General features: G+C 43.3%; 1 non-coding gene across 1 annotated transcript; it reads left to right on the forward strand.

Annotated features, from left to right (window-relative positions):
• Positions 1-3384: 3384 nt before the first annotated feature.
• LOC141675581 (small nucleolar RNA R71) lies at positions 3385-3491 on the forward strand. The gene has a single exon (XR_012556226.1). It is a non-coding gene; the product is annotated as a small nucleolar RNA R71 (small nucleolar RNA).
• The last annotated feature ends 8043 nt before the right edge of the window (positions 3492-11534 follow it).

Below are 11534 nucleotides of genomic sequence, written 5' to 3' on the forward strand. Positions count from 1 at the left end.
CCTATCTTGTGAAGTAGAATCGGGATTCTCCAACCTAGAGAGATGGTCAGCTACTTGATTCTCAGTACCTTTTCTATCTTTGATCTCTAACTCAAATTCCTGAAGTAAAAGCACCCAACGAATGAGTCTCGGCTTCGAATCCTTCTTAGAAACCAGATAGCGAATAGCTGCATGATCAGTGAATACTGTTACTTTCGTACTAAGCAGATAAGATCGAAATTTCTCAAAGCCAAAGACTATAGCCAAAAGCTCCTTCTCAGTAGTGGTGTAGTTCAATTGGGCACCATTTAAAGTCTTACTCGCATAGTAGACCACATGGAAGAGATTTTTCTTGCCCAGAACTGCACCTACCGCATAATCACTCGCATCACACATCATCTCAAACGGTTCTGTCCAATCTGGTGCTGTAATAACTGGTGCAGTGATCAAACTCTTCTTGAGAGTCTCGAATGCTGCCAAACATTCATCATCAAATTTGAACGGCACATCTTTCTCAAGCAAATTGCACAACGGCTTAGATATCTTTGAAAAGTCCTTGATGAATCGCCGATAAAAACCCGCATGACCAAGAAAACTACGGATTCCTTTCACAGAATTAGGTGGGGGAAGATTTTCAATGACTCCCACATTGGCCTTGTCCACCTCCAGACCCTTGCTAGAGACCTTATGCCCAAGGATAATGCCTTCACGCACCATAAAATGACATTTCTCCCAATTAAGCACCAAATTAGTTTTCACGCATCTTTTGAGTACGGCGCGCAGATTATTCAAACATTCATTATATGAGTGTCCAAAGACGGAGAAGTCATCCATGAACACTTCGACGTTATTTCCAATCATGTCAGAGAATATAGCCATCATACATCTCTGAAAAGTGGCCGGGGCGCCATATAACCCAAACGAAACTCTGCGAAAAGCAAATGTGCCAAATGGACAAGTGAAGGTAGTCTTTTCCTGATCCTCTGGTGCAATACAAATCTGATTATACCCGGAATAACCATCCAGAAGACAAAAATACTCATGACCCGCCAATCTGTCAAGCATTTGATCAATAAATGGAAGGGGGAAGTGATCCTTCCTTGTGGCTTTGTTCAATTTTCTATAATCCATGCATACTCTCCATCCTGTAACTGTTCGAGTAGGGATGAGCTCATTCTTTTCATTTGCGACCACAGTGATACCTCCCTTCTTAGGTACACATTGTACGGGGCTCACCCACGAGCTGTCAGAAATAGGATAAATGATGCCTGCATCTAGCCATTTCAGAATTTCTTTCTTCACCACCTCCTTCATGATGGGATTCAGTCTTCGCTGCTGTTCCACAGTTGGCTTACTACCTTCCTCTAGCAGAATTTTATGCATACAATATGAAGGACTTATCCCCTTGATGTCTGCTATGGTCCATCCTATAGCCGATTTGAATTCTCTCAAAATCCTTAAGAGCTTGTCTTCCTCACTACCTGAAAGGTCAGATGAGATAATAACAGGTAACGTAGATGAATCACCTAAAAAAGCATACCTCAAGTGTTCAGGTAATGGTTTGAGCTCCAAGGTAGGTGCTTCCTCTATTGATGGTTTGAGCTTCCCTTCAGCATTCTTAAGGTCAGAAGTACCAAGAGATTCAAATGGTATGTCCAGCTTTCGCTTCCATGGAGAAGCGTTCAGATATTGTAATTGTTCGTTGCTATCTTCATCATCGCTGTCAAAATCCCCCACTAAGGCCTTTTCCAATGCATCAGACATTAGCATGTGATCGAGTTCCGAAGTAACCGCAGTATCAATCACATCCACTTTTAAGCACTCCTCATCTTCTGTAGGGAATTTCATTGCCTTGAATACATTGAAGGTCACATCCTGATCTTGGACCCGTATAGTAAGTTCACCTTTTTGCACATCTATCAAGGTACGGCCAGTAGCCAAGAAAGGCCTTCCCAAGATTATGGGAATCTTCTTATCTTCCTCAAAATCCAGAATAACAAAATCTGCTGGAAAGAAGAGCTTATCCACCTTGACGAGCACATCCTCAACTATGCCCCTTGGGTAAGTAATGGAACGGTCAGCCAATTGTAGCGACATGTATGTGGGTTTTGGATCAGGCAGATCCAGCTTTTTAAAGATCGACAACGGCATCAGATTAATGCTTGCTCCCAAATCACAAAGGCACTTGTCAAAAGTTAGATTGCCAATAGTGCAAGGAATGGTAAAGCTTCCTGGATCTTTCAGTTTTGGTGGTAACTTTTGCTGCAGAACAGCGCTGCATTCTTCCGTGAGAGCAACGGTTTCAAGGTCATCCAGTTTCACCTTCCTTGCAAGAATAGTCTTCATAAACTTCGCATAACTAGGCATTTGTTCCAGAGCCTCAGCGAAAGGTATATTGATGTGAAGTTTCTTGAACACCTCCAGAAACTTCCTGAACTGTCTATCTAGCTTTTGTTGCTGCAATCTCTTAGGAAATGGTGGTGGAGGATAGAGTTGTTTCTCCCCTGTATTAACCTCAGGCAGAGTGTGTTCAACAGTAGTCTTCCTTGGTTCCGCCGCTTTCTCCTTTTGCTTAGATTCTTCATCTCTAACTTCAACTTCAACTTCCTTTGCCTTTTCAGCATCAGCCACTTTTCCAGACCTTAAGGTAATAGCCTTGACTTGCTCTTTAGCTTCCTTCCTGCCTGGTACTTCCGTGTCACTGGGAAGAGTGCCAGGTTGACGATTGAGCACTGTATTGGCTAATTGACCGATTTGATTTTCCAAGGTCTTGATAGAAACCGCCTGACTCTTGCACAACAGCTTAAGTTCCTCAAAATCAGCACTAGTGGGTGCAGCTGTACTTCCCTGTTGAGCATATGATTGCCTTGTAGCATACTGCTGTGGTTGCTGGAATCCAGGTGAGTTAAACTGTTTACTCATTCCTTGCTGATATGGTGGCTGAATAGCATTCTGATTATTCCCCCAGCTGAAATTTGGATGATTTCTGTTATTAGGATGATAGGTCGCTGGCACAGGCTGCTGTTGTCGCTGATAATTATTCACATACTGAACAGATTCATTGACAAGAGAACACTGATCCGTAGCATGAGAACCTGCACAAAGCTCACAAACCATAGCTATTTGATTAACTCCATACGTAGCCAGAGAATCAACCTTCATTGATAGCGTTTGGAGCTGGGCTGCAATAGCAGTGGCTGCATCAACTTCCAGAATACCTGCTACCTTGCCTGATGTCATCCTCTGAGTTGGGTTTTGATGCTCATTTGCAGCCATCGTCTCTATAAGATTATACGCCTCAGTATAGCTTTTAGCCCATAAGGCTCCTCCAGCTGCTGCATCGAGCATGGGCCGAGATTGGGCCCCAAACCATTATAGAAACCAGTGATCACCATCCAATCCGGCATTCCATGATGTGGACATTTTCTCAACATTTCCTTGTAGCGTTCCCAAGCCTCGCACATAGATTCTGTAGGTTGCTGCGCAAACTGAGTAAGAGCACTCCTCATAGCAGCAGTCTTTGCCATTGGATAAAACTTCACCAGAAACTTTTGCGCAAGATCTTGCCACGTAGTGATGGACCCAGCTGGTTCAGAATGTAACCAGTCTTTAGCCTTATCCCTCAGTGAGAATGGGAAAAGCCTCAACTTGATAGCCTCATCAGTCACGCCATTATACTTAAAAGTGCTGCAGATCTCGACAAAATTCCTTATGTGCATGTTGGGGTCTTCAGTTGCCGCTCCTCCAAAAGAAACAGAATTCTGCACCATCTGAATAGTGCCCGGCTTGATTTCAAAGGTGTTAGCTTGAATAGCCGGATGAAGGATGCTTGACTGAATGTCATCAATTTTAGGCCGAGAAAAATCCATAAGAGCTGGATCAGCTTGAACAATACGATCTCCCATGTTTACTGGTTCTTTCTGCTCAGTTCCTGAATCCGAATCCTCAAAATCTAACTTCTCCGGAATATCAAGAACTTCATCTGTCTCCTCAGCTGTATCTAAAGTCCTCTTGCGAGCACGAGAACGAGTTTGCATAAACGCTTGCTAAAGTACCTGAAACACAACCGAAAAGAGTAAGTAACTACTACGTCCTAATCACTGAGTCCTAATGACCAATGATGGTAAGTACATAAACTAAACAAATACGCCGAGTCCCCGGCAGCGGCGCCAAAAACTTGTTAGGGCGAAAACACGCGCTAATATTCACGCAAGTATACGCGTTCGCAAGTAATATAGAATACTCTCTAGTTCGTTCCCTCAGAGACTCAGACTAAATTATTGTCTAATTAAACTCACTCACCAATGTATGATTACTTCTCAATGTTAAGATAATAACACTAAAAATTGTTGATTAAATATTAACTATAATTAACTACTTAATTAACCACTTAACTAACACTTCAATTTATCAATAATAAAACACTCATGAGATCACAACTTCATTATTACTTCCTTCTATAACCATTGTTATTACCTTTAGCATGTGACAGTGATGATATTAATCGAATAACACGAAACTGATAAAAGCCAACTTTCATTGTACTAATACCATTCTACCAAGCATCCACAATTAAGATAGAAGTTGAATAGTCATCAATTATGTTGAGTTCCTATATGTCTACAGAAATTGACAACACAACGATTTAAGCTCAAGTTATTCCTTTTGATTACATAGGGCAAATAAAACTGTTAGAGTTACCCACTAATCATGCTCAACGTACATGAACCTATGCTAGCATGGCAAGTTCTAAATCTCAAGATCCACCGTCGCTTCACAAGAGATTAACACCCTATCTTATATGTTCGCGACGCACATAAGACGAATACGCACAACCAATACTAGATATCATGCAATCATCACACACTAAAGTATTAAACAATTAACTAAAGAATTCCATAATAAATCCGTTGCAACCCCATGATCACGATTAGCCCATAATAGAACTTATAGCCATCATGGGTTCATATGAAATCATGACAAACAAACACAAGAAAATAATAACTAAACTAATTATATTAAAACAGAGTACGTCACAAGAGTAAATAAGTCAAAGCAAGAAAACTAGCATCCAACGTTACAACGAAATAAGAATCACAAGAAAATATGCTTCCTCTTCGTTGCGGTGTGCTAAATCGGTCTTCTTCTTTATCTCCTTCGCTTCTTGCGTAAAACACAATCTAAAACATAATCCCCTTAATACTCTCTGTGAAAACGTCTCAAATCTACCTATATAATAGTCCAATAAAACTCAGATTACATAGAAGTTGGAAGCCAAACAGAAGTAGAAGTCTAAAATAATTTATCTTTTTCCCCGACCCTGCGCGGCCGCTCAGCATAGCTGCGCGGGCGCGCAGGTTGCTGCGCGGCCGCTCAGCATTGCTGCGCGGGCGCGCAGGCCTCTACTGGAAAAAATCCAGGTTTGCTCCGTTTCTTCGCCGTAATCTGCCCATTCCTTTCCTCTCGCAATGGTGAACACATGCCAAGGCTTATTCTTGATGATTCCTCCCCCGAAATGCAACTAATACCCTGAAATGCATAAACACTAGAAAAACGCATCAAATACACAAAATACTTGATTTTAAGACACCAATTTAAGCCAATTTAAGATGTTCTAAGTGGTATAAAATGCCACTTATCAATTTTCCTATTCGATCGAGGTATACTTCCTTAATCGACATGATCAACACTCGAGGGAAGGAGTACCCGTCTGATACGCATCTGGACGCGCACGATCATATCAGCACCTTACGGGATCCCAAGGAGCTGGAAAAGTTGAGCAGCTGCTTCAGAATCAAGGAACCTTTTAAGCTGGTTCTTGCAGGTCCGGCCGACAGGGCCTGTCAGTGGAAGAAGGACGCGCTATGCGTCTATAGGGATACTCTAAGGGCAGGTATTAGACTCCCTTTTCATCCATTCATTCCTTTGCTACTGGCTGATGTGGGCATCAGCCCTTGCCAACTTCCCCCTAATTCCTGGAGGTTGATTCTGTGCTATCTGTCGCAATGCGCCAAGCACAACGTCCCCACATCTGTTGCTGTCTTCAGGAAGATTTTTCAGTTCAAAAACAGCCCTGATAAAAGTCCGGGTTGGGTTTCTATCAACCAGCGCCCCACTATCCCCCATATCATGAATGGGAAGTCCATCCCTGACAACAACTTGGGGTGGAAGAAAGATTTTTTGTTTGTTATTTGGGAAGGTGGAGATTGGGGCTCCCTGTTTCGATCATCCTTTGGGCTGGCCATGGACGGGAGCCCAAATGACATAACTTTGTCTGAAGAGGAGGCTAGAGGTTTCAACCTCCTTACGCAAGACAACGGTACTTCCCATTCTTGGGACCTTATCCGGGAGACCGTCCTGGTAGAACGCGGCCTTTCGCCCGTTCATAAGAAAAGTAAGTTCCCTTTCTTACCTCATTTATTTCCTGCACTTTTATTTCATTAGTTTTCAACTGACTTTGTTTGTTGCAGTGGCTGAGAAGATTGAGGAGGCTACCAAGCCGAAGGACCTGGAGACAACCAGGATGAAGAGGGCCGGGAAGATCTTTAAAGACCCTCGACTGGGTGACCGCTTCCCCGAGTTCCTTCTTCAGGCAACGGAGCCAGATGAGGAAGGCCCCAGCCAAGTTCTGCGCACCAAGCAGAGGCCAGGGGCCTATTTTCAACCTGCTTGGGGGATCCGGGGCAAGGACTCAATTGTGGGCAGCACAGCGCTGTCCAAGGAATGGTCTAAGCATTCCATCTCCCCGGTGGATTATCAAGATTTTGTCCTTCAACAGGACTTAGAGGGGAATGAGCTATTTGGAGCCCAGGCTCTGGCGACGGTACGTCCTTTACTTGTGCCCTTCGTACTTATCTTTCCATGTTTCTTTTCTAAACTTTCACTGTTTCTCTTGCAGGCTAACGCCCATTTCCAAGGGGCAATTCACCAAGCTAAGGCTTGGAAGGTTGGCCTGGAAGATGCCAACAAGAAGTTGGAGGAGGCCAACCAAAAAATAGAGGCCCTTGAAGCTCAACTGGCCTCTTCCACTTCTGACCTGGAGACGGCCCGGGCCGAAAATGTCATTCTGAAGGCGCAGAAGGACAAAGCCTTTGATGGCTGGATGGACACCCAAGAATTCAAGGACTTGATGGTGGAGCATGATGCCCTTCTTCACCCAGTTAGCTATAAAGAGGGCTGGGATGCTGCTGTGGAGGCCATCCAGGATGAGTTTCCAGAGGTCCTTGAGCAGTCCCCCTTTCCTTGCCCTGTGTGGGTTCCAGAGCTTGGAGGTGTTACTGAGAAGCTTGCTGTTATGATCAAGGACGGATAGGAGGAAGATTCTTCCGAAGAGGAGTTTGAGCCTGTCGCTAAGAAGGCCAGGGTGGAAGAGCCTCCAAAAGCAGTGCCTCAACAGCCAGCATCTCCTGCAGAAGGAACTTCTACAGGGACTTCGGAGGGGACAACCGAGACGTCCGAAGGAACGACTGAGACTTCCGAGGAGACTTCAGATAGTGGTTCTGAGGAATCTCAGCCTTCCAAGGCCTAAATTTTTGTATATCTTCTTTTTGAACTTTATTCATATCTAAACTTGTTACCCTTCGGGGTTATATTTCATATGTTGCTTTTCTTGCCTCTTTCTGTTTTAACTTTACAATCTTAATACACATTTGAACTTTAAACATCCTTAGATAGAAATAATTTCAAACTCTTTAATATGAAGTCTGGTTTTCCAAAACCTTACACAGCATGGGTTCGACCCTAATCAACAATAACTAGACAATGTAAATTCTACTGGAATATAAAATCCTACGCAAGCAAAGCTTCAAGGTGCTTTTAAACCTACTTGTCACAATGACAAGTGAGAATTGTACTTCGCCTATCTTACGCGTAGTAAACCTTCAGGTTTTGTGCGTGCCAGGTCCTCGGGACTTCAAAACCTTCCATAATTTCCAGCTTGTAGGTTCCTCTACCCTGAACGCTCTTGACTCTGTACGGCCCTTCCCAATTCGGGGCAAGCTTTCCTTTCTGTCCGACACCAGAAGCCTCTATTTTTCTCAAGACTAGATCACCTTGTTTGAAAAATCTCTCTTTAACCCTTAGGTTGTAATAGAATGAAGCCTTTTTCTGATATTCTACTATCTTTGCATGTGCCTCATCTCGCACTTCATCAATTAGATCCAGGGCTAACCTCTGCCCTTCCTCATTTTCTACAGCATTGAAAGCCTGAATCCTTGGAGAGGAATGTGATATCTCCACGGAAACTACTGCTTCTGCCCCATATGCCAACATGAAAGGAGTTGCTCCTATCGTGACTCTACAGGTAGTCCTATAGGCCCATAATATGGGAAGTATCTCATCCACCCAATTATTTCTTGACTTCTCGATCCTCTTCTTTAATCCATCCAGGATTATCCGATTTGCTACCTCTGCTTGCCCATTGGCTTGCGGGTGAGCCACAGAGGTGAATCGTAACTCAATTTCATTTTCTTCACAATACTTCTTGAATTCCTCATTGTTGAATTGTGTTCCATTGTCAGTGACGAGGATACGGAGAATTCCATATCGGCACATAATGTTTTCCCACAGGAATTGTGCAACCTGCTTAGTTGTGATTTTGGCCAAGGGTTTGGCTTCGATCCACTTGGTGAAATAATCAATGGCTACAATCTGAAATTTCCTTTGTGCCGTGGCCATAGGAAAAGGTCCTAGAATATCCATCCCCCACATAGCAAAGGGAATAGGCGAGTTGATAGAGGTCAGCATCTCGGGGGGTTGTCTAACAACTGGTGCATGCTTCTGACAGCGATCACACTTCTTCACGTATTCTTTGGCATCAGCCATCATTTCTGGCCAATAAAAACCTAAACGAGTTATCTTATGAGCCAAGGCCCTGCCCCCCAAGTGTTGTCCACAAATACCTTCATGCACTTCTTCAAGAGCCAAGCGTGCCTCATCGGGCCTGAGACACCTCAAGTAGGGAACCACAAAAGATCTTTTGTAAAGAATCCCATCTATCAAAGAGGTACCTTAGTGCCCGAACAGTTAACTTCCGTGCTTCAGTTGCATCGCTTGACAACCAACCGGTCTGAATGTGAGCCTTGATGGGATCAATCCATGATGTCCCCAAGCCTATGGGAGCCACTAGCTTAACATCTATGCTTCGTGTCTTCAAAAAACGGAAGTACACACTTCCTGAACTTTCTTCAATCTCAGACGAAGCGAACTTTGATAGAGCATCTGCCTTAACATTTTCTTCCCTTGGAATGTGTTCAACATGGAATTCATTAAATTGGGTCATCACAGCCCTTACTAGGCGGACATACTTAGCCATCGTATCATCCCTTGCCTCAAATTCTCCCTTTACCTGGGATATGATAAGCTTCGAGTCTCCACGGACCTTTAAGTTTTTGACTCTAAGTGTCCCAGCTAGACCAAGGCCAGCTATCAGGGCTTCATACTCTACCTCATTGTTTGTGGTTGGAAAGTCTAGCTTCATAGCATACTCAATTAAGAACCCATCAGGGCTTTGCAAAACCAATCTTGCTCCACTGGAGTTTGTTTTTGATGCCCCATCAAAATAGAGAACCCAATATTCTTTATCATCCTTCTCTTTGCCCCCATCATCGACTTTCTTGTCTTGAGGTACGGCATCTTCCTGCCCCCCGGCTTCTTGGTTGGGTATGGTACATTCCACCATGAAGTCAGCTAGTGCCTGGGCTTTTATTGCCGTACGTGGCTTATACTTGAGATCGAACTCTCCCAACTCTATTGCCCACTTAATCAATCTCCCACTTGCCTTGGGACTGTGAATGATATTTCTCAGGGGCTGATTTATTAGCACCTCAATCTGGTGAGCCTGAAAATAAGGACGCAGTTTTCTCGAAGCCATTACCAAGGCTAAAGCGAATTTCTCAATAGCTGAATAATTCAACTCAGCACCACGCAAAATTTTGCTGACATAGTAAACGGGTTTCTGGACTTTCAATTCCTCCTTAACCAACACCGCGCTCAAGGCGCTCTCTGAAACAGCCAAGTACAAAAATAAAACTTCACTCAGAACTGGCTTAGCCAACAACGGGGCTTGGGCCATATACTTCTTTAATTCTTCAAATGCCTTCTGGTTTTCCTCACTCCATACAAAGTCTTTGATGTTCTTTAGTGATTTGAAGAATGTCAAGCACTTGTCTCTAGACTTGGAGATGAATCGTCCTAGCGCCGCAACCCTTCATGTGAGCTTCTGAACATCCTTGACAGTTTTTGGTGGTTCCATATCCAGGATTGCCTTTATTTTATCGGGGTTAGCCTCAATTCCCCTCTTTGAGACCATCAATCCCAAGAATTTTCCAGATCCTACTCCGAAAGCACACTTCGTAGGATTCAACATCATCTTGTGGTACCTTAGGACCTCAAAAGCTTCCCTCAAATGGGTTATATGATCAGTCTTTACTAGACTCTTGACTAGCATGTCATCAACATAGACTTCCATAGTCTTTTCAATAAGATCCTTAAAAATTTTATTCACCAACCTTTGATAGGTGGCTCCTGCATTCTTGAGACCAAACGCCATAACAAGATAACAATAAACACCAAAGTTAGTGATAAATGATACCTTTGGAATGTCATCCTTATGCATTTTGATCTGGTTGTATCCGCTAAATCCATCCATGAAACTCAGCATCTCATGTCCAGCAGTGGCATCAATCAAAGTATCAATTCTAGGCAGCGGAAAACAGTCTTTGGGGCATGCATCATTCAGATCAGTGAAGTCTATACACATCCTCCACTTTCCATTAGCCTTCTTAACCATTACAGGGTTTGCTAACCACTCCGGAAATTGAATCTCCTCAATGAAACCAGCCTCTAAGAGCTTTTCTACTTCCTGTTTTATAGCCTCTTGTCTTTCCGGGGCAAAATTTCTTTTCTTTTGTTTCACTGTCTTCCGGCTTGGATCCACATTTAGCTTGTGAGTAATTAACTCTGGGTCTATGCCTGGCATATCAGCTGCTGACTGTAACACCCCCAGATCCGGGGTCGGGGATCCGGTTCGTCACGGTCTTTCTTTCCACAATATCACTTCACTTAATTAATAATAAATAACCTTATGCTGTGACCCCACACTAACACACACCACAACCCGTTATAGTCTCAGAGATGAAATTTAAATAAGTACAAGTCTTTGAATCCACAATTTAAAAGTTATTACAACCCAAAATGATTACTTGATAAATTTACAGTTAATTGCCATTATCTACCACAAGTTATAATTATACATAATTGATTCTCAAAAGTAGATGGTCTGATCTACAATAGATCTACCTCTGCAGCTATAGCAGCTACAACATCAACAGGAAGACGCGGGACGCTTCCCACGCGCTTGCGCTGGGTCTGCTGGAGTCTGGCCATCTTTCCTAACTGTTGTTGTGTGATGAAAGAAGAAAGCAAGGGTGAGCAGCAAGCCCACCAAAATAATATGTATAATAATTTAACAATATATGAGCCTTCTCATAGTACTCATGAAAATCTTGGTCAAAAGAAATGAACCAAGTTGATATCTTAATGCGATGAAGTCGCAA

The sequence above is a fragment of the Apium graveolens genome, chromosome 7, assembly GCF_009905375.1.
Source record: "Apium graveolens cultivar Ventura chromosome 7, ASM990537v1, whole genome shotgun sequence".
Lineage (NCBI taxonomy): Eukaryota > Viridiplantae > Streptophyta > Magnoliopsida > Apiales > Apiaceae > Apium > Apium graveolens.